Source organism: Miscanthus floridulus, chromosome 11 (genome assembly GCF_019320115.1).
Source record: "Miscanthus floridulus cultivar M001 chromosome 11, ASM1932011v1, whole genome shotgun sequence".
NCBI classification, from domain to species: Eukaryota; Viridiplantae; Streptophyta; class Magnoliopsida; order Poales; family Poaceae; genus Miscanthus; species Miscanthus floridulus.
The window spans coordinates 94305448-94330351 of NC_089590.1; the positions used below are offsets into that span (position 1 = coordinate 94305448).

Below are 24904 nucleotides of genomic sequence, written 5' to 3' on the forward strand. Positions count from 1 at the left end.
GGAAGAGGCCACCCCGACAAGCAACCCTAGCGGCAGGTCTAGGGAGGAGACGGCGGCCCCATCTTGCCTAAGGATGGAGCAGCTGAGGGCCCACAAGCTGGAGATCGATGAGGTCGGGCAAGGGCTCATCTAGGAGTACGCGGACATCAATCGTGAGATCAAACCCCATGTAGACGGTAGGCGCACGCGCACCATGGCCTGCACTGTACACCAGAGGATCCTCACCGATGATAGGACCCTCCCTCACTTCGCTTAGGCAAGCCAAAACATTGCTGCTATGACGGCCTTGCTGCATGGCCTTCCGGAGGCCACGACGTCCGAGGATCGCTGGGCCCACTGAGAAATTTGCACGTTGCTCGAGTGTGTGGCGGCGTAGTAGGCAGAAAGCTCATTGTATCGACGACGCGAGCCCGACGCCAGCCAGCACACGCCCTCGGTGCACCCCACCAAGGATGCATCCGTTCACCAAACACCGCCAGGCGGCAGGCAGCACACCACCATCCTGGTACATCAACGTCTTGGCCCTGACCACGACGTGCGTAGCACCATCGACGCCCATAGGTGCACCCACGGCGATGTAGGGGAGGTAGCCCACTACAGCTACCATCCTCGATGCGACGGATGCTACGACAGCGGCGAGGACCGAAGCCTGAGCCCTGGCCTGCTAGGCCCTTAGGCCTTCGGCCGACACATCCTCAACGCTGCTTTCCCACTAAGGTACCGACCGCCAACCAACACCCCTAAATATTCTGGGGAAACAAACCCCGAGCTTTGGCTCGAAGACTATCAGCTTGCATGTCAAGGCAGTGGTGCAAGTGATGACGATTTTATTATTCGCAATCTGCCACTATCTTGGCCGATTCAGCACAAGCATGGTTGGAGCACCTACCGTCCAACGCCATTCAAAGTTGGGCAGATCTTACGGAGATCTTCGTGGGCAACTTCCAGGGCACATACAAATGCCCTGGAAACCCATGGGACCTCAAGAACTGTCGCCAGAAGGCCGATGAAACCCTCCATGGGTACATCTGGTGCTTCTCTTGGTAGTGCAACGAGCTCCCTAATGTCGTCAACGCTGACATGATAGGAGCCTTCCTATCCGAGACAACCTATGAGTCTTTGGTTCACAAGCTAGGGCGAAGGGGCCCGCAGACTACCAAGGAGCTCCTGGACATTGCCACCAGCCACACCTCAGGAGAGGAGGCAGTTGGAGCCATCTTCGACCGCTCCGATGGCAAGGCGAGGCGGGACGAGGACACCGGCGAGGGTGCCTCCAACCGTCCCGCCAAAAGAAAAAACAAGAAGCAACGGTGCAACAGCTCGCTCGTGGCCACCGCCGACTGCAAGGGTGGCCAGAAGCCCACGGAGGGCGCTCCAAACCACTTTGAGAAAATGCTCGAGGGGCCATGCCTAAACCATGCTTTCTCGGCCAAGCATCTATACAAGGATTGTGGCCTCATGCGCAAATACTTGTTCGGGGGCCTCAACAAAGGGGAGCAGGGGAAGGAACCTGCCCCTACCACAGACAATGCAGAGGAGAAGGACGACGCCTTCCCAATGCCGAATGGCACCCTCATGATCTTCAAAGGATCAGCGGCCTACGACTCTAAGCGTCGCCAGAAGGTCGCACGCCGCGAGGTCTATATGGCCAGACCGGTCATGCCTGCCTTTCTTTGATTATCAGAATCTACCATAACCTTTGACCGAACCGACCATCCAGACGCCATCCCACACCTAGGAAGGTACCCGCTTGTTGTCGATCCAATCGTCGGCCCAAAGCGACTCACGAAAGTACTGATGGACAGAGGCAGCGGCCTCAACATCATGTACGCCAAGACGCTCAACGAGATGGGCGTCGACCAAATGAACCTCCGTCCCATCTAAGCACCTTTCCATGGCGTCATACCTAGCAGACAGGCCATACCGCTAGGGCAGATTGATCTGCTCATCACTTTCAGGGATCAGTCCAATTACAGGACTGAGACCCTCACCTTCGACGTGGTAGGATTCCCCGGAACTTTCCATGCCATCCCCGGACATCCATGCTACACAAAGTTCATGGTCATCCCCAACTATACATACCTCAAGCTGAAGATGCTAGGCCCCCATGGGGTCATCACCGTCGGCACCTCCTTCCGTCGCGCCTACGAGTGCAAAGTCGAATGCTGCGGCCATGCCACAGCAGCTGTCGCCTCTGAAGAACTAGCCACCCTTAGGGAGGAGGTCGTTGAAGAGGCACCCAACACAAAGAGGTTGTCCGGATTGTTTGAATCAGCGGAAGGGTCCAAGGAGGTCCTCGTGGACCCCAATAGCTCTGAGGGCAAGAAAGTCCGCATCGGAACCACGCTCTCCTCCGAATAGGAAAGCGCGCTCATCGACTTCCTCCGCGATAACAAAGACATCTTTGTGTGGAACCCCTTGGATATGCCAGGCATCCCGAGCGAGGTCGCCGAGCATACCTTGAAAATCCACCCAGGCTCCAAGTAGGTAAAGCAATGCCTATGCTGCTTTGACGAGGAAAACACAGGGCCATCGGTGAAGAGATAGCAAAACTATTGGCGGCTAGGTTCATCAGGGAAGTACACCACCCAGAGTGGTTAGCAAATCCCGTTCTTGTGTGAAAGAAGAGCGGGAAATGGAGGATGTGTGTCGATTACATGGGCCTCAACAAAGCATGCCCAAAAGACCCATTTCCTTTGCCATGCATAGACCAAATAGTCGATTCCACCTTAGGGTGTGAAACCCTCTGCTTCCTTGATGCATACTTCGGCTACCACCAGATCACGATGAAAGAGTCTGACCAGCTCGCGATGTCTTTTATCACCCCCTTCGGATTGTTCTGCTACATTTCAATGCCATTCGGTCTAAAGAATACAAGGGCAACTTACCAGCGCTGTGTGCTCAACTGCTTCGGGGACCTCATTGGGCGGACCATTGAGGCCTACATCAACGACATCGTAGTGAAGTCCAAACGACCTGACCACCTTGTCGCCGACCTCGAACAAACCTTTGCGAAACTCCAAGCAAATGGCATCAAACTCAATCCCAAAAAATGTGTTTTCGGGGTCCCGAGGGGCATGCTGCTCGGCTTCATTGTTTCCGAGCACGGCATCGAAGCCAACCCAGAGAAGATCTCAGCCATCACAAGGATGGGCCCGATCCAAAACATAAAGGGGGTTCAGTGGATCACAGGGTCGGCGAACGAGGACTCCCCCTTTATCAACTCCTGAAGAAGTCCGACCGCTTCGAGTGGACAGCCGAGGCCTAGGAGGCTTTGACATGGTTAAGCAATTTCTAACTAAACCCCCGGTCCTGGTCCCTCCAAGCAACGGAGAATCCCTCCTCCTGTACATAGCGGCCACCACGCAAGTGGTTAGCGCCGCCTTGGTAGTAGAGTAGGAAGAAGAGGGACACGCCTTCAAGGTGCAGCGCTATGTATATTTCATTAGTGAGGTATTATCTGACTCCAAAACCTGCTACTCCCAAATCCAGAAACTCCTCTACACCATCCTCATCACCAAAAGAAAGCTACGCCACTACTTCGAGTCACACCCTGTGATAGTCGTGACGTCATTCCCCCTCGGCGAGGTCATCCGTAGCTAGGACGCTATAGGAAGAACCGCAAAGTGGGCGCTCGAGCTAATGGATCAGGGCATTACTTATGCCTCCCAAACGGTGATCAAATCCTAGGTGTTGGCCGACTTCATCGTGGAGTGGGCCGAAGTCCAGATGCCACCAGCAGTCGTCGATCAAGAGTACTGGACAATGTACTTTGATGAATCACTGATGAAAAAGGGCATCAGCATAGGACTAGTCTTCATATCACCCCTCAAGGTCCACATGAGGTACATGGTTCGGCTCTATTTCCCCTCATCAAACAATATCGTAGAATACAAAGCGCTCATCAACGGCCTATGAATCGCCATCGAGCTGGGCATCTGATGCCTCGACGTTAGGGGTGACTCCCAGTTGATCATCGATCAGGTTATGAAGGAGTCAAACTGCCACGACACCAAGATGGCGGCATATTGCCAAGAAGTCCGATGACTGGAGGACATATTCGATGGCCTCGAGCTCAATCACATCCCAAGGCGCCTCAACAAAGCAGCCGATGTCCTCGTGAAAGCAGTGTCTGGCTGAGAGCTAGTCCCAGCAGGTGTCTTCGCCAGCGATCAACATAAGCCCTCAGTGTGCTACGTGGGGTCGGAATAGGCCGATGATGGCCCATCTGATCCGACCCCGGGGGCCGACCCACTGACTGCTCCGCTCGACCCCGAGGTCATGGAGCTTAAAGAGGGTCTAGCGGCAGAACCCGAACCTCTCAACGACTGGAGAATGCTTTACCTCAACTACCTCCTCCACGACACACTACCGGTAGACAAGACGGAAGCCCGACGGCTTGCATGCCGTGCTAAGTCCTTCGTTCTTGCAGAGGTCGAACTCTACAAACGGAGCCACATCGGGATCCTATAGCTCTGCATCCCCAGCGAACAAGGAAGACTTCTGCTGAATGACATCCATGGTGGGGTCTACGATCACCATGCCGCACCAAGGACCTTGGTTGGAAACGTGTTCTGACAGGGCTTCTACTAGCCCACCGCAGTAACCGACTCTGAGCAAATTATACGCACCTGCGAAGGGTGTTAGTACTATGCTCGGTAGATTCACCTTCCAGCCCAGGCGCTCCAGATGATCCCCATCACGTGGCCCTTCATGGTCTGGGGGCTCGACCTGGTTGGGCCACTCAAAAAGGCGCCCGGGGGCTTCACCCATCTACTTGTCACCATAGACAAGTTTACAAAATGGATCGAAGCTCAACCGATCTCCATGATCAAATCCGAGCAAGCTGTGCTATTCTTCCTCGACATCATCCATCGCTTTGGAGTACCAAACTCCATCATCACAGACAATGACACACAGTTCACCGGTAGGAAATTCATTCGATTCTACGATGAACAACACATCCGGATCGATTGGGCAGCCATCGTGCACCCTCGGAGGAACGGGCAGGTCGAGCACGCAAACGGCATGCTCCTACAAGGCCTTAAGCCCAGGATTTTCAACCGGTTGAACAAGTTTGGCGCACGCTGGCTCACTGAGCTCCTGGTTGTGCTCTGGAGCCTAAGGACAACTCCTAGCTAGGCCACCGGCTACACACCCTTCTTCATGGTCTACGGTTCTAAGGCCATTCTCCCAACAGACCATGACTATGGAGCACCAAGAATCAGAGCATACGACGAATAGGGGGCTGAGGCATCCCACCAAGACGCCATGGACCAGCTAGATGAAGCCCGTGACATCACCCTCCTCCATTCAGCTATGTACCAGCAGGCGTTGCGATGGTACTATAGCCAATGGGTATGGGACCGAGCCTTCAATGTCGGGGACCTCGTCCTCCGCCTCATGTAGAGCAACAAGGACCGCCACAAGCTCTCTCTGCCCTGGGAGGGGCCATACGTCGTCGCGGAAATACTTCACTCGGGTGCCTATAGGTTGAAAACCATCGACGGCGAGGTCTTCACCAATGCTTGGAACATTGAGCAACTATGTCGTTTTTACCCTTAAATAAATGCATGTTTTTTCTTATCAGTTTTTGTCCTTACAAATCCCTGATCTTTAGTGACATCCGACCCCTGCAAATCGCTAGGGGCCGGACCTCACTCGGGGACTGATACAAATAATACAAGCACATTTTGCAAACACTTCTTGCGTTGTCTTTGCAAATCTTCATCTAAGTTTTTCGGTTCTTCTCATAACAAGTCCTAAAAACTAAGATTTTGGGAACAAGTTCTGAGTACAACTGGTAGGACTACGAGAGACCCACGCCCCAGTGGCTACAACCTCTTTGCTCACCAGCATAATCAGAACTAATTCACTCGCATTCCTAGTCATTTGCAACTTAGGCCATGGGAAGGCATCAAAACCTCTTCACAAAAAGAGGGAACTAAAAATTGTTACTGTTTCCGTAACAAAACATGAAAACTTGTTCATTATTGCACAAATTCACCACTTATAAAGTGATTTCATCACACAAAGGACTAGTGTACTCCTAAAATCCAAAGGACTGTTCACTCGGGGGCTTCCCCAAACTTATTCAATTATAGTCTCTGCTTAACTTTACTACGAGTACTACTACGGTCGCCGTGCCAAGCTCTCCATCAGCAACATCCGGGCATGTACACAGACCAGTTCATCTACTACGGCCACCGCGCCAAGCTCTCCATCGGCAATGTCCATGCATGTACATGGACCAGTTCGTCTACTGTGGCCGCTGCGCCAAGCTCTCCATCGGCAATGTCCGGGCATGTACATGGACCATTTCATCTACTGCGGCCGCCGTGCCATGCTCTCCATCGGCGACATCCCACCGCTTCGCCGGATCTTCGAAAGCGTCGTCATCTGCAACAATGAGCACCATGCCGGTGACTGTGGTGTCTGACGCTAGGGCACCTAGGGACTATGCCATCGTCATCGGCCACAACCCCAACAATAGCGCCTCCGCCAGGATGTCCGGGGACTACACCATCGTCATCGGCCGCAACCCCGACAACGGCGCCTCCGCCGGGACCCCCGGAGACTACGCCATCATCATCGGCCGCAACCCCAATAATGGCGCCTCCGTCGGGATGCCCGGGGACTACGCCATCGTCATCCGCTGCAACCCTAACAATTGCGTCGGGGCAAAAAGCACCTCCCACTGAAGGAAGGCCACAACCAACGGCAGCGAAATTGACAATGCTCATCGCCCTCCGGTGCCTTTTCTCCTTCAGCAGCGGTGACCCCTCCTCACCATAGGTGGACTACGCCATCTCATCTACTTTGGATAACCTCTAGCTCGACATCGCGCTCCAGAATCATGGGTGGACTTGTGAGTTCTTCTCTCCCTGACATTACCCTCCCTCACTTAGGAGCCGATGCATTCGGTGAGAAGAAAGAAAAAGAGGTGGTGGCTCAGAGGCTGGCGGGGAGGTGGGGTGAGAACTCTCCCCCCCCTATTTAAAGAGGGGGCTTAGCAGCTAAGGAAAGGTGAAAGGTTCGGACAAAAAACATTCTGCATTCCCCTATTCAATGCAAATGCGAAATCAATGCTGATAGAAATCCGAGGGAATGCGCCGGAAATGACGAGACGCGCTCTGGTCGATGGGCCGCCGCCTGGTAAGCTAGAACATCACTCGGGCATGGCCCACCACTAATGCACCCTAGAAGTGAGAACCGGGGCACGCTCACCTGTAGGTGACTCTCCGCTTCCCCAGGCAGGACCATGGAACGACCCAATGACGGAACCTCCCTCCAAGGGGAGCCCAGCAGGCCTCCTGAGTTGATCGGGCGGCCTAGGCAAAACCACCAATAAACGACCAATTGAAAGATAAGCACCCTCGTTTACTTACTTTGAGTGTTGAATTCTTTACCGAGCTTCCGACCCCAACAATGGTAGAGGCACGAACATCGCTCGGGGGCTACCAAGGGTGCCTGTTTGTTTAAAACACCCTCTTAGCCTGACCCCTCCTTATGTTAAAAAAACCCAGAAGCATGACGTATGGGAACAAAACATGAAAACAACTGGGCAAACCAACAGACCCTACGACTACAGTGTTTTTTGTTCACCAGCATAATCATGTTCATAGTTCCTCATATTACTAGCCTTAGCTCCCGCCTTCCTGAAAGGAGTTTGGAGGGGTCCACCTGTAGAGCCCCCTTCAGGGGAAAGCTGGCAGATCGCTTAAAAATCAATCACAAAAACAAAAGTAGCGATACTTATGCAGGTTACACCGGGCTCGTCGAAAACGTCGGACCCGAACCTGGCTCAGACATGTCTGGTAGGAACTTCCCATGGCTTATACCACCAAGGTAACGTTATCGACCCCCGCTTTCATTTCGATTAAACTATATGTTAAATTCATACGTCCAAACATTGCATATGCAAATTGTTGCATCCCAACGCTTCGTGTCGCGTCACGAAGCGGTAGCCGCTTCATTCAATATGAGTGACGCCTGACCGAGGTTCGAAGGTCGGCCCACGAAGGGCTCGAGGCCGCCTCGTGTCAAATAGAGCCAGGGGAGGAAAACCGAAATGAGCCCCAGTGGCCTTGCCCGACCCCGTTTAAAAACGGATAGGGACATTTCGACCTTTCTCGTTCAATTCTAACCTCGAGCCAGACCCACAGAATCTTCGACGAGCAGAGGCCAACGGGCCACCTGAGCCCAGCAAACGGCTCGGGCATCTGCCAGGAGGCAGGTTAAGAAGTAATGGAATGCCACATGAGGGCTCTGCCGACCCTGTCAGCGAATGATGGATCCGGATTCCACACGAACATACCCGTTAGCGAGCTCATTGAGCGTGACACTTGAGCCATCAAGGCAAGTGTCGTCGACTCGGCCCCTCTGGTCACAGAAACCAAGGATGGGGTAGCACACGAAAACACGGCCAACCCCTAACAAGACCCTAAAGGGCTCAGGGGTTCGAGCCGCTCGATCCAAGATCGAGAGACCGAGGTTCAAAGGCTGACCAGCAAAGGGTCCGGGGCCGCCTCGCGTCAAACAAGAGCCAGGGGAGAAAACACAGATGAGCCTCAACAGCCTTTGGCTGACCCACATTAAGGCGAATAGGGTCATCTCTACCTTCTTGTTCAATCCAGCCTCTAGCCGAGCCCATAAAAACCCCATTGAGGGGGAATATGTTGGAAGGCGAGCAAAGGAGTAACAGAACGCCCCCTGAGGGCTTCGCCGACCCCGCCGCTGAAGCAAACAGGATTAGGATTCCATCTGAACATCCCGTTAACAAGCTCATAGCACACTGGTCACTGCAGCGATCATCAAAGTCCTAGGTAAGAGGTACGAGTAAATACAAACGTAAGATCGCCTCCCTCGCTCCGGTCTCTAGTAACATCCGACCCCAGCAACCGCAAGGGGACGGATCTCACTCGGGGGCTGATAAAGGTATGGGTACCTCCTTTCTTTTTTCGAAAAAACATTACATTAGATCTCCTCCTTGCATCAAGACTGGTGGCAAGATTCGGGGGAACAGACTAGTAAGATGGCGTCGTTGCCGGGGATCGAATCCGGGTCACCCGCGTGAGCCCACGCCCTGATAGCTACGGTAATTTTGCTCACCAGCACACTAAAAATTTCCTCCACAAAACTTTGGGCCCTACGGTCTTAACAAATGAAAGGGTCGATTGTCGAAATCTTTTCATCACAAAAAAGAGAAGAAGGTAAGATTAAACAAACAAAACGAAAATTACAAAACCGTTTCCAGGACACAAAAATACTGACACTTGTTCACATATTACAAATAAGTGTTTTTCAAGCTAACTACTTCCGCGAAGGGAGAACCTCTTGTTTCAGCTGGTCCACCAGGTTTCGCGCGAGGGGAGCCACTGCCTTTTCCATCTTGTCCAGCTCATCGTCATCATAAATAGGCGCAAAACCATGACTCATTACCTTCAGGTTGATCTCTTGATCGTAATGGGAATGGGCGACAGCAAAGGCTTGGGTGATCCCGGCATGGAAGGTGTCCTCCTCAAGTTGGCCTACCCACGCCGTGATTCCTGCAGCATGAGCTGCAAGCGAGCTGGATCCTTCTGGCTATGCCACCTCTAGGGCATCGGTAACCACACCGATGATAATTTGTAGAAGGTCATGCTCGTCGCTTTCGACCCGGAGGATCCCTCACACCTCGGCAAGCTCCTTCTCCAACCTGGTAACAACATTCTCAACATCCAACCTTCGGCTCACCGCATCCCCAAGATCCGCCCGGAGGGAGTCGGCCACCCCACGCACCTCATTCGTGCTCTCGGATGGCCCGGTCTGCCCTCTGCTACAACGCCACGGACCTCTCCTTAGCCTTAAGCTTGAGATCTCGCTCTGTCTCCAGCTCCGCCAGGAGCTCGTCGGCCCACTCACTAGCTGCGGCGTCCTTCTAGTAGTAGCTCAGTCCCGCTCCTTTCGAAGCCTGGCGGTTTCCTCCTCGTCTAGCTTCACCCTCACCGATAGATCCTCAAACATTCCATGAGCCTCCTCTGCATCTCGACGCGCCTCGTCCTCCTGCTGCTATGTGGCAGCGAGTTGCGCGCCTACATCTCCTCGCAGCCTAGCCTCCTCGGTAAGACGGTCCCACTCTGCCTTTTGCTCATGAAGGAACCAGGACTTGTCTCGGCTACGAGCAACAATGTTCTGAAAAAAAAGACTAGAATCAGAAGACATGAAAAAATATGTGAAGAAAGAAGAAAACAAGCAAGAAGATCAAGCGGATACCCGGCTAGAAGGAGCGAGGATTTCGCGTAAGGCACCAGTGGCCTCATTCAAGGCATTCAGCGCAGCCGAGAACCCGATGTCTAGGTTCTCCCACTCTAGGCTCTCAGCAGCATCATCAAGCGAGAACAGAGCCAATGATGGGTCCTCGATGGCCATCCACTAGAGCGGCAGCTCTCCCCTTGCGGGAGAGCGGTTGCCTCCCGACAAAAGGGCCAAAGGTGGCTCCCTTCGGGTCCTCCCCACCACCGTCATGACGACCGAAGACCCTCCGACCATGTCCTCCTCCATCCGGCCTGCCCCGGGCGCCACGGCCTGGACTGCTGGTGGCGCGGATTGCACCACCCCCTCGGATGCCACCACGACAATATCTGACCCCACTAGGCTTGTCGTAGTCACGGCCACCTTCGGCTGGGCCCCTGGCGGCGCGAACTGCGCCACTCCATCAGACACCACCACGGCGGCATCCGACTCCGCCTAGCCCACGTCTAGGACCGTAACATGGGCCGCCGAGGGCACGGAATGTGCCACCCCCTCGGACGCCACCGTGGCCGCATCCGGCTACTCCCGGCTTGTCACGGTCGTGGCTGCCTGCTCGACGACCACCAAGGGCATGGGCGCCATCGCGGACGCCACTGGACCAGCCAACGAGGCCGCAACAGCAGCGTCACTCCTGCCCAGAACAAGGGTGACACCGGGCAGCATGATCCGTCTCTCCTGAAGGGCAAGGCTCTTTCTAGGCGCCGGTCCCAAAGGGTGGCCCCGTCGTAAGAATCTGCAAAACAAAAAAAGAGCATAAGGTTGGAACGAAAAAAATAAAGGAGGAGAACGAGGGGAATCAGCGACATACTCTAAAGCTTTCAGTCGATGGGTACGTTTTGGGGATGAACCCTCGGACCCCTGCTCCAATTCATGTGGGCAGGACCGTTTCAAGCCTGCCCCCTGCTTCGACGCAGGGGGGCTCGTCTCTCTTGCCTCCGGGGGCGCGGCACCAGAGCCACTCCTCTCCATCGACTCATGGGGCGCAGCGCCAGAGCCGTCCCCCTCCATTAGCTCATGGGCCATGGCATCGGAGCCACCCCCCTCCGATAGTACCTTAGGAACGGCCTTGGATCCGTCCCCTCCCATCCACCGATCCACCGCCGGCACCCTACGGGTGACGGTGGATCCTCCGGCTCCCGCCGGACCCAGAGGTAGGCCCGGCTCTGCTGTCCTCGCGGGCTCACTTCCCTCCACATGGAATGGAAGGGGTCCCTGTAGGGACGGCGAGTCCTCATTCACCAAGTCACCCTAATCCCACGGTTAGCGTCAGAGGATCAAAAACTTCAAGTGAAAGGAGGAGGAAGGGAAAAGAAAACTTACAAAATCAACAAATCCTGGCTCCGGCCGCATCGGGGGATGTCCCGGCACCAGTACACAAAGTCGAGGACGGCGCCAACAGAGTCCTTCGTGGGATCCATCGCCTCCTTAATATGCTGTGCCACCTCGGAAGGAGGAAGCGCGTCGTTGCCAAGCGGTGTCCCTTCAAATGATGCTTCAGGCACCATCTGATACAGGGGAAGCGCGCGCACCATCAATGGCGCAACCCTCCTCGTGTGGTAGGCACCAATAATCCCCGGCCCCTTCACACCCCTCTCCTTTAGGGTTCGAAGGGCAGCAAGAAGGCCATTGAGATTCTTCTTTTCCTTGGCCTTAACGCCCCATCCCCATGACTCCGGGGCCTCCAAGATGTAGCACCCAGTAAAGGCTGGCAAGGGAGCGACGGCGGCGTTCTTAACGTAGAACCATTGTGAATGCCACCCCTTATTGGAGGTGGTCAGACGCATCAACAGATACGCCCCCGCCCGGGTGCTGTGGAGGTGGATGCTGGCACACCCCACCGCGCGTGCAGATCTTGCTTCCCGACCCGCCTCTTCATGAGATTAACGTCAAAGAGGTATCGCCATAGGTCAAAGTGGGGATCTATCCCCAAGAACCCCTTGCATAAGGGTGACAAACGCCGCAATGTGCTAAATCTTGTTGAGGGAAAGGTGTTGAAGCTCCACCTAATAGTAGTCCATCAGTCCCCGAAGGAACTGGTGGGCGGGCGTGGCAAATCCTCGCTCATGGAAGTGGGTGAAAGAAATGACATACCCTTCGGGTGGCTCTAGTTCCCCCTCTTCACCGGGAAGCCACCACTCCATGGCGGCGATCAATGAGCGAAGGAGGCCTCGGCGGATGAGGCCCTCTAAGCGCTGACGGGAGATATTGGATTTGTACCCCGGGTCCATTGCGACGGTAGGAGCAGCACAGGGAAGAAGGCAGCAGCGAGTTTGACAGCGGAGGCAGTATGGGTGCGAGAGACACAGGCGATTGACGGTGGAGGCTAAGGACATGAAGGCGAGGAGGCAAAATGCGGAACCCTAGGGGTGAACCCCATGGTCTTATAGGGGCGACGGATGCGAGAAGGGCAACCTGTCCACCTCGATCTCTAAGCCTTACCATGCGCACTGCCGTGTCACCTCATGGGATACGCGCACACGATCCCTATACCTTCCCGAAAAATCGCACCGAATGGTTTGCCTTCCCCCGGCGGACCGGGACTCTTTCTCCATCAAGGGGACATGGGTCGTAGAGCTTTTTTCCTCTGGCCCACTTAGGGTCCCGAAGGCAAAGGCCCATCCCAACGAGGGATAGGCCCACAAACTACTGAGACTCAAGGACGCGAGCGTCACCAGGGCCGCGATCCATAGTCAGGTCCCAGCCAGGCCGGCACTGACTGAAATATCCCGTCGATGAAAAACCAAGTCTTTTAGCCTTACCCGCGAAGGGTCCGATACTACCCCCCAGGCGACTCTACTCAAAACACCCGAGGGCTCGGGGACTACACCCATCGGGTGCGCTCGCGCGCACCCTCTGGCAAATTAACTCCAACAAAATCGAAGACACCCCCGAACGATTCTGTCTGAATCACCTAGGGGCTCAGGGGCTACTGTCGGGGACCTAACACCGGGGTACTCCAGGAGGTGGAACCAATAACCATCGAACATTAAAAAACTCCTAGACAGACATGGACGCCGCTGCTTTCCTTGCCCAAATGATGGGAGTTTGGTTCCACCTCGCCCGACGCCCTCGGGCTAGCTCCGCCTCGCCCGAGGGCTAAGGGCAAGGCTCCGCCTCGTCCGACGCTCTTGGGCTAACTCCGCCTCACCCGAACCCCGAGGGCTAGGCTCGGTCTCTCCCGAGGGAAAAGGGCCAGCTCCGCCTCGCCCGAGGGCTTAGGGATAGATTCCGCCTCGCCCGACCCCCGAGGGCTAGGCTCGGTCTCTCTCGAGGGATAAGGGCCAGTTTCGTCTCGCCCGAGGGCTTAAGGATATACTTCGCCTCGTTCGATATCTAAGGACCGGCTTCATCTCGCCTGTCAACCTCTTTCCACCCCCTCATGATGATAGGTACAGAGCTGGACAAGACATTCGGGTCAACCGTGGCTTCAAGGACCATACCTTGCACCCCGGTAGGAAAAGTACTGCCGGGAACGATGGGATGGGTGCTTTAGACCCTTCTAGGCGTAGCAGAGCCTGAATAGTGTTGCAGGTGCATGTTCTTCGCACTACAGAGTTGTAGGCACCACCTTCGACCCTCGGACATGGAACCCAACGTAGACATACGACAACCACTACGCTCCAGGAAAGGACTCACGACCTCCACAGGTGACGGATGTGCTGTCACCATGTTATGGTCCCAAGGGCGCGGCGCCCGCTTCGCGACCCCTCGGGTCCACCAGATCGGAGCACTCGCTTCAGCCTCCGGACGCCCTCTCCGATCAGAAGGCCTTGCCCACAGCACTACCTCGGACGCCAACCCCGCGTCCCTCTGACAGGGACTCATAGGAACCAGAAGGCGTGCGGAACAAGGCTAGGCAAGGCTCATAAGTCAAAACCACTATACCAGAGTCCATACCCTACGCGGGGTAGAACTCTGTAGCCATCCTGACATTCTACAGTGACATCGACAGTATTGTTGGCGCTTATCATCCTCTCACACCCGCTGGAATGGACAACAAGGCTTGGTAGACGTGAACAACAAGGCTAGGTAGCGTACGCACCCTTGCCCTCTCACTTGTAAAGCTATCCCCTTCATCTATAAAAGGGGATGTGCTTCCTCCAACAAAGGGACCGACTCTTGACAACACAACATACATCACACACAGTCAAGCTGCTACCAAGCTCTTGGCATCCTTTCGACCCTTCCATCAGAGACTTAGGACCAGTCCCTCTCTCGACCATTTGTACCCCCTACTACGAACCATTTTTTGGTGCTAATAACACGAGCAGCAACAGATTGGACGTAGGGACATTCGGCCCGAACCAGTATAAATCTTGTGTCCTTTAGCGCACCATCCGGGCCTAATGCGCATCACTATAAATTTACTTGCCGGTGCTTGTGCGAAACACCGACACCGACCTTCTCGAAGCATGTGTTGATGGTTTTCCCAAAACTCAGGCCCTATGATATCAACATGCGCAGCTACAACTTGCAATCTTGGTCTTTTTATGGGTTCCCCATAGTCATCAATCTTCACAATTGTTTCTACCTACAGCTATACGTAATACATTATAAGAAAGATGTTGTCTTGCATGACTGATAACATTTGCAGCATCACCTTTTCTCGGTAAACACTACATCCTTTGCGGAACATAGCCGGTTCATCATCATAGTTTATTTGGAATTGTTGAGCAAGCAGCTCATTCTTGTCCTTTGCAAATGTTCCGTAGAAAAACAAAACTTGAACTAAAACATTTATACCATTGTGATAGAAAGGTCACCAACTCAAGAAAATTTGTACTACCTTCAAAGCTAGCTGAAGCTCTTGTTCACTTTTTGCAGACTTCACCAACATCCAGAAGCAGGTATTGTACTGATTATTTATATGACCTGAAAGGCATAAACAAAGAATATGCATATCAGTGAACTAATCGAATTATTGTTTGATTCTGACACGTATATAGATTGCTCTTTTCTTTTTATGTTTGACAAGAAGGTTCATGCTTTGTACAACTTTGGTGGGTATGCTGTGGTTTTCTTGTAGGACTTGAGGGCAAAAAAAGTCGCGCAAATAAATATGAGGTCTCATTTGCTATACAAGAAAATCTGAATTGTAGTTCTAGTAGCTTACACCGAGAGTCACATAGAGGAGAGGGAGTTTAGGGAAGGGGAGGGAGGAGGGGAGAGAGCGCACACTGCAGTTTAGGGTTTGGGCCGTACTTAGGGTTTCGCCGAGCAAAGGAGCTCACGCTCCCCGACTGGAGGAGCCATTGAGGAGGCCGTGCGGAGGATGGGGGAGAGGAAGGATGCGACCGGGCCCCACCCACGTCGACACGGCGGCCAGGGGGGCGTTCCCTCGTGCTCACCGCCGCCTCGGGAGGGAAGGGGAGAGAGGGAGAGTAAGGGGAGGGAGGGCAAAGGAGGAGGAGGAGGAGGATTGGCGCCACCGGCGTGGACCGATCGCAGCAAGCGAGCGGTGGAGACGGGGAGGGCTCATGTTGGATCTGGCTGCTCGGTGCAGATCCACCGCCTCCTTTGGCTGCGCGAGGTCGACGCCGTGGTCTAGCCTCAGATCGGCCGCCGGGAGGGGCCCCGCGAGGGGCCGCTCCAGATCCACCGCCAAGGTTGCTGACGTGACCTTCTCGTCGTCATGCACGGCCAGCACGGAGGTTCCTCCACCGCCAGAGGCCTCCGACGCGTCAGGGCGTCCGCTGGCTGGCGACGCGGCCGTGGAGACGACCGGCGACAGAGGGGCGAAACCCTAGGCCACGCGAGCCGCCGCGTTGCATCGTGAGGAGGAAGTGGCGTGGTGGCGGTGGTGGTGGTGGAGGAGGAGGAGGAGGAGAAGGAGGAGGGAGACCACCGCCGTACGAAGGGCGGGCCACCGCCGAGGCCATCCCGTGCCATCGCCTGAGCCGCGTTGCGAGCGGGGAGCGAGGGAGGGAGAGAGAGAGCGAGAGAGAGCGGGGAGGAGGAGGGCGTCGGGGCCGGTGAGAGCCGCCGAGGGCTTCGTAGCGGGCGGGCGCGGGCTGTAGCGAGCGACGGAGCCAACACGGGCCATCGATCGGAGAATCGGACGGACAGGGGAGTTTCGGGCGACGTGGCCACCCTGGTTGGCGGCCAAAGCTCGCCGGCTTAATGATAGTAAATGTAGCACACGGGAACAGGATGGATGGCGTGTGATAGAGGCTATCTAACAATAGAGAGCGAAAGGTATGGAATACATGGCTACTTGGAAAGTCATTTACTTAGTTTCTTGGAGAAGATTTTTTCCCTAATACTAACTATATTTAGCTTTACAAAAATGATTTGGCTAATCTCTTGAAGATGCTGTTATAAGAGAAACATGGGAGGTAATAGTTAGCTAGTTAATAGCTCATAACTAATATTAGCTAGCTTCTAAAAACAGATGACATTAGCTAGCTAACTATTAGCTGATTTTATCCAACTAGTGAGATAGTTTTAGCTAGGTATTAGCTAACAATTAGCTTGATATTAGCTTAATCCATTTAGATCCAAAGAAGTTAATTATTAGCTTTTCCAAACAGGGCCAGGGCCTATGTTTGTTGGAGTTAGACATTGGTATAAATTGTTAGCGTTTGGATTATCAAAAATTGCATAATAGAAGTTCTTTCATAGACTCGTATGTTTAGATGTACTAAACATGCATATAAGAAATAGTGACATATCTGAGATTTGATGCCATAAAGTTTTGCTATCAACCATGCAGATTCTAAACTACAAATTGACCAGTATTGTTATGATATTTATAAATGCCACATATAAAAATAATACACGGAGTAGCATATATGAGTTACAAATCGTGGTAAACTGGACCTCGCTTTTTTTTTATGAAACACGTGCTAAGCACGTTTTTGAAAAAATATGATAATATGGACCGATTAAAATAGTTTGAAGAAGCAGTTCGAGGTAAAATTTTATTCATGGTTAAACGATAAAATGAGTTGTTTTAGGTAGCTACATAATGGTAATAAAAATGAAAATGGAGTTTGTTAGGCAAGCCAAAATTTTATGCTCAAATACGATAGTGCCGCGTGTAGATGCGCGGGTCCAACGGCAACGAGAGTGGGGGGGGGGGGGGGGGGGCTGTAGCAGACCGAGATTTCCAAAATAGAAATCCTGATCCTTTTGCCCCTCTGTGATAATCCCAGTATACCTCAGTTATCACGGGCGTCCATATTACAGATGATTATAGAGTCATACAACATCAGAGTGCACAAATAAATATATTACAATATTTTGGTTACAACTAACAACAAACAAAACACCGTTATTTTGTCGTGGAAGCGAATCTTGGCGATCTCCCATCCAAAGGCATCCTTGAGTATAGAACGAAATCAACTACCAATCTTAACATCACTGTAAGTCAAGAAATCTGCACACTGCCAGATGTGTGCAGGCCATGATCAGCACCGATGAGCTTTAGTGGAAAGTATAAAATAAAGGGATCTGGCGATCCTAATAGTTTGATTGTGGTTTGCATCCTTAGCGCATGCAAAAGTAGCATCAAAAGTAATAATAAATCTTCTCTAGTCCCAAACCACAATCTCATTCTCGCATCCACTCATCATCATCACAAGTCATCACTCATCATCCCTCACAACACCCTCAGTCTCTCAGTCTAGTCGATGAGGCAACCACCGCACGCCCCTCGTCTAATCGGCCTGAAGCCGTACCTTAGCTGCAGGGGGAGAAAAGCAAAGCACAAAAGAAGCTAGTGAGCTGAACCCTGCACACATGTACGTGGTCATATCCGAGACCGCGGCTACATGTACAAATTTTCCCCCACATGAACATCGTCGACGTATCACCGTCAAACGATGAACACTGCCACCGCAAACTAGGCCGACTAACACCAGTCTTGCCCACCAGCCAGAGCGAAGATATATAGACGCCACTATATAAGCTGGGATCGTGTCGTTGAGGTAGCACGGAGTAACCCCCACCCTCCTGAACTAATTTGGGCAACGGACCGCACCCATGTAAGCATGTGGTGTGCACGGAAATAACCCGTGATTTATGGCTGCAACCTACTCAGTCCTTAAGTTAGCCAGATCGAGCACCTTCCACCAATCTTTTGGAGATGTTACCGTTCCCAGGTTTTTAAAAAATTTTCCACCTACAAAATATGGTGTAAACTTTTGCGGAAGGAACTAAACAAGGCATGAGTATTTAAGTAAATTAACTCTTGATTTTGCATGAACAATGCGTCATATCAGGGCTTGATGTCTCTTTAGGGCTCATTCGTTTATGGCCATTCCAGCCCAGGAATAGTTCTTGGTAAGGATTGCATTGGCTATACAAATTACACTAGCATTATTCTAGAATTTAATGGCGCTATGCATTCAGTGGTAGGCGAGATCTCCATCGACAGCGAGGCACATGTGGTGACTTCGTGATTTTCAAGATCTGTCGGCTTAGTCCATCAAAGGTGCTCATAGAGGTAGAGTTTTACGTACGTGTGTTCATAGGGATGAATGTACGTGTATGTTGTGGACGTCTGCGTTGTACTGTGTAATTAAAAAAAAACATTTCTGGTAGGAATAGTTCTTGGTCACCATTCCTTGCCAAACAAACACAGCCTCAAGATGCTGGAAACTTGTTGCTAAGAGAAACCATGGGGAATATGTACGAATTTAGCCTATCATTTTCATTATTCATGCTATATATTTGGAGAGGTTCTTTTTTCTTAAACAGGGCGTGCCTATCACGCGGACATGCATCAATCACCTTCTGAGGACTGAGGCCCCGTTTTACCGTGTCACTGCGATGATATTGAATGTTGCGCGGCTTGGCACCTGTCGCTGCATAGCAATATCCCGTCCTCTCGACTCATCAACGTGACCCATGAGACGGAGACTCGGAGTCCCCGTAACATTCCGGATTTTTCTGTAACCCAAAAAAAAATACGAACTTTTTAATTTTTTTCTACAATATATATAGCATGTAGTCGCTAGGTCAAATCTAAGTCAAACTATTCCCATCCCAACCTAACTTCAAAATCCCAATTTCAAAACTTTGATGCATGCATACAACCAAACATAACCTCGTTTTATACCGAATCAACAACAAAGACAACCAAACACAACATGGTGCATGATTTGAGCATATATCTCATCAGCCCAGCTCCCCATCACCAAAACAACCATTCACACCCTAAAAATTGATTGAATTATTTACTATCCATACTGAAAAATATTATTCATACAAAAATATTATGATAAAAAATACTGGTTAAAAAACAAACCGAACAAACAGGCTGACCAGGCAGCCGGCTCTCGAGAAGATGTGATCCATAGCCGGTCTACACAAGGAAACAAACTGGGATAGACCCCGAGAAAGGCAAAAAAGTAGTACCACCATGGCTCATGGCCATGTGAAAGAATTAACGGTAGCGGTAGCCCGCAGGAGAACAGAACCAATCGTTGACAACTGGGCCACCTACTAGGACAGCCCCACAAGTCATTCTGGTAGATTGGCACCGTTGAAATATCTCTCGGGTCCACTTTTAATAGCCGGCTCCACTAGCCGAACCCAGTGCAGTACTATATATCCACGCTGCGCCCACCTGCTCGCGAAAAAAGTTCAATCTGGAGTGTCGCTTGTTTCAAATCCCTCGCTTTGCTTCCTCTCCCCGCTTCCTCTTACCAAATCTAGGGTTCCCGATCGAAATCCTGCGCCGTCGCCGCCACCGCCGCCGCCGGCGATAATGTCGGCCAGCGCCGAGCCCGAGAAGGACGCCGCGGCCGCGGCCGCCGCCGAGGGCGACGAGAAGACGGAGGCGAAGGGCGCCGGCTCCGGCTGGGAGCTGCTGTACTGCGGCGGGACGAGCTTCGACGCCATGGGCAGGAAGGTGGTGGGCGGGGCGCAGGGCAACCTGGTGTCGCCGACGCGGTTGCGGCCGCTCGTGGGCGTTGATATCCGCTTCGTCGCCCCTGGATGCAGTGAGTCCCGTCGTCCTTGCCTGCGTTTGAGATGATGTGCGCGCCAATTTTTTGGCGGGACGGGAGGTGCTGGAACTAGTTGACGCTTATAAATGTTTAGATTAGTTTATGATCATAGATGCAATCACACGAAAGCAGGTCGAGTTGGTCTGTGGTCCTTCTCTGGAGTTTAGATTCGTTCAGGGATTGGGTCATTCGATGAGTTCGCGCTGAAATGTTGGCCTGTCTGAATTTAAGTCTGTACAGAAAATGGGGGCAAAATAGGTTACTGCGGTACCATTATTGGTATAACTTTCCAGTACAGCCTTAGTCTGTTAGTCGCACCAATGTTGAGAAGATTAGTTTGAAAAAATATGCAGAGGGACTACAGTATTGAAACTTCTCACTTACCTCTACCTTTTATCATGTAATTTCATCAAAAGCTGTAATCGAAATAGCTGCATGTTTTTTGTGGAGCGGTGGCGTTAAATAGATACAAATGGACTGAGCTGGGCTGGGTTACTTGGTCCCCCAAAAAAGGCGCCTGCGGGGTGAGGGGGAGGGGTGAGTGAACAAATACAAATGTGTCGGTCGACTTGGACAAAAAGAAACGAAGGGAAGTGATGGGAGCCCTAAATGTTGGAGCCCAGTGCCGTTACCTCTTGTCGTTTTGCCTCCTCTGCAGCCAACCTGCCACTCTTTACTATTCTCCCTCTGTGCACGTGGAAGGGTGGAGCAGAGGCGGCAGGAGGTCAGGAGTGCTCGTTGGCGGCATGCAGATGAGAGCTCGGCAGTGACGTGCCGACGTGAGAGGCTGATATGGCTTGCACACTCGACAAAGTCCTCACTTATTGCGGCATGTGAGTGAGGGGGCTGGGGGTTGTAATTGTAACGGCGTGGTATGGAGATTGCTTGAGATGGAAGCCCACCAATTTACTGTTCCTTTGTCTAAAGTCACCTCTTGCTTAATTTGATTGGTGAATAAATTGAGGTACTATCTTAATCGTATATTGAAGGTTATATGCTTTACCATGTTGTATATTTGGTTTCAGTTATCCGAATTTCAACTCAACAGTTGTTCAATATACTTTTCAGTCCTTTGCTAGTGACTTGTTTTAACATTTTTCCCAGCTGCTTGCCACTGTGTTGCTTTAGATGCTGAAGGCAAATGTTATACATGGGGTCGCAATGAGGTATAAATCTGAATAGTCAGTTGCACTTGTTCTATTTATTGCTTAACACTAATACCTTCTAGCAGAAGGGACAGCTAGGACATGGGGATACTCTTTTGCGTAACCTGCCGACTGTTGTTTCTCAACTATCAAAGTAAGATAGTCTATTTGCCTACAACAGCAAGCTCTTTACCTGCAGCTTTATTGTTAATAACTGTCTATAGCATTGGTAAACTCGTGAGCTAATTAGGTAGTATGACTAATATGAGTGTTATGAAGCCGTTAAACATTCTTTATGTGTTCAAAGATATTAACAGACACTTGTTAATCCTCCAGATACAAAATCATCAAAGCAAGTGTTGGAAGAAACCATACAGTGGTTGTAACTGATGATGGGAAATCCTTCTCTTTCGGCCATAACAAGCATGGACAGTTAGGGACGGGTTCCTTAAGGAATGGTTGGTATCTTTCACTTCTTATTGCCTGTGAATAGTCACAGAGGTGCCAACACACACCATTTTGTTGCTAACATATCGTTATGTTTTTCAAGTTTAAACAATCATGATACACTCTACAAACATGTAGATATTTTATTCAAATTTCTTTTTTTCCTATTCTGCTTGATGAAACCATTAGTACTTCGATGTAGCATCTCATGTGAACTTGAAGTTATCTTTGAGTACTTGTTGGAAATGGCATTTCATACATTCCTTTTGCCCCCAGGGTCTGTTTTTTTTTTGAGGAATCAGGAGGAGCCAGGGGCTCCTACTGCAGATAGATTAAAATAAAGTGTACAGATTACAGTTAAACAGAGAAGGGGCAAGCAAAAGCACAAACAGGATCTGTGGGACAATTGATAAACTTAACTTTGTTATATTCTTCAGCATAATGGTATTATCATTGTCCAGGATTGATAATTAGTCTTGAGAATCTTGTGGACATTTTCCCCCCTCTTTGATCTTACATGTTGCTATTTTACCGTGGTTCTTCAATTGATGCAGAGATTGAGTCATCGCCAGTGCCCTGTATTGTTGCGGAAGCAACCAACGCTGTCTGTGGGGCTGATTTTACCAGTCTGGTTGTCATCTGTGGAAGGCTCTTCTATACTGTATGTCTTTGCTGGAGATTAAAAACTAGAAATCTTCAACCTCTTTTGATTAATATCTTCTTTGGCTGTGTTAGTGGGTGTTGCTTGTCAGTTTTTTTGATGCAGTATTTTATTCTTCTTTGCTATTCAGTACAGCAGGCCTTCCCCAATATGGTCAACTTGGGCATGGAACTGATAATGAGGTTGGTTGCTACTCTTAAAAACACATGCTGGCTTTTCTCTTATTTTCTATCAATTCAATATGATTTGATTTATGCTATTTCAGTACAATGCTAAAGAATCGTCTGTCAAGCTGACCTATGATCCCCAGCCCCGCCCAAGAGCAATAGCTGCATTTTTCTGGGAAAACTGTTGTCAAAGTTGCATGTGGAACTAACCATACAGGTTTTTCTTCATCCCTACCTTCTTTTTAGCCATCATGATTAACACTGATGTCAACCCTGTTTCTTTACTTGTATGTTGCAGTTGCAGTTGATTCCAGTGGCTTTGTTTACACGTATGTGTTTAATTCACCATTTGTTTTACACAATTTCAAAACTAATAGTTAATAATAGGTGTGAGTGCGCTCTATGTTTGCTGTATGAAGACCGCATATGTGCAGGACTTGTTTTTTTTTTCAGATTTAATGTCTTCTATTTTCCCTTACTGGTGTTTTTTTTTTTTTTTTTTTGACAGCTGGGGTTTTGGTGGATATGGAAGGTATGATATTATTGGCATGCATCCAACTGTAACCATGTGATAATCCAAACCCAAGGAGGTTCATATAATGACTTGCTTGTTACTTAGGTTGGGGCATAGAGAACAGAAGGATGAATGGCAACCTCGCATTGTAGAAGTCTTCCAGAAGCATAATGTTCTGCCTCCTAATGCTATTGTCTCAGCTGGTTCTGCGAGTTCTGCATGCACTGCTGGTATGTTACAACTATCTCTGGTGCACAGACCATTCTTATAGTCATTTAATTTAAGCTTATGCTATTTAGACTGGGGGTAATAGGTTTCTGTGGTATCTTGCTTGTTTGCATGGATGAACTATCATAAAGGATAAGTGCTAGTAAACTTAACATTTTCCTTGTATCATCTGTTGGTATCTTCCCTGTACTTTAGACCGTGCATGCATTTGCTTAAACCCGAATTTTTACCCAACATTCATGTAAGTGCTCATCTTGATGCTGCTGCTCCCACATTAGACGTCACATTACTTCATTAAGGCAAAGCATGCAAGCATTTTTTTTGCATATTACCTGTAAGCCTCTTCTTGTACAGTTACTTTGATAATTGACACTGGATGCTACAGACGAAGAGATCTAGATGTGGTTGAAGAGTTAGGTTTTGTTTGCTCTGCTGCTTCTAAACCGTGTTTGCAGCCCATTTAGATGTTGTTGCTTTCTAGATAACAAAAAAAGGCGTTTTAGCCAGCTATCCACGTACCTGGATGGCAAATAGTCTTTAGATTCCCAAATGTATGTATATATGTAGCTGGTTTTTCTTTCCTTTCCCTTTTTGGTGCTGTCTCATGTTGGGCTTCAGTTCTAATCTACCTGAACCTGCTTTAGACTAAAAAGCTTTGTTGTTATTGATGTTGTATTAAATAAAAAAAACTAATTGAGAAAATAGGGAGATAGAGCCTTACTAAAAAGTATCTTACCATTGTTTTATGCTTGCTCTTCTTAAGCAGCTTCAAAACATACACATTACAGCAGCTGCAAGTTACCCTCTTGTATTTCTTTAGAAGTGAATTCTTATCAGATTGTTTGCCAGCTAAGCTATTTATTGCCAACCTATTGAATCTGGTGACAAAATACTAGTCAAATGACTTTATGCTTTATCACTACATAGGGTTGAATAGCCCTTCGAACTATGCAAGGCAATGAGGCATATATATTTGTTTGTTCAGTTACGATGTTTTTGGCTTTGGTCTGGTTTTTAGGCGTCAATTTCACCATGAGGCATCTGGCATTACCCTTGAAGTAACCTGGTCTATAATTAAATAATTTTTATTTCACATACTGCTGCAATTCATTGACTGAAAAGAATTATTATAGTTTTGAGCTGCTAAGAACCTCCTGATTGTATTGCAAAACCCATAATTGACATCATTGTATTAATTTCTGGTCGGTTTGATTTCTAGGTGGTGGACAGTTGTATATGTGGGGAAAGATGAAGAATACAGGCGATGATTGGATGTACCCGAAACCTGTGATGGATTTAAGGTTCCCCACACACTTGTCACAATAATGCAGAATACCATAATCTACCATACTTTATTGTTATTGTTCTTGTAATATGCTTTTGTTTTTTTAGTTATTTGTCATAGTTAACTTCATGATGTAGCATTATTATGCTTGGTTTTCTGCTTATACTGTCAATTTATTTACTTCACTTCAGTGGTTGGAATATTCGCTGCA

At 50.2% G+C, this 24904-nt stretch overlaps 1 pseudogene; it reads left to right on the forward strand.

The window, feature by feature from the left end:
* The first annotated feature begins 19866 nt into the window (after positions 1-19866).
* The window catches only part of LOC136492478 (uncharacterized), a 15244-nt pseudogene continuing 10206 nt past the window's right edge, over positions 19867-24904 (forward strand).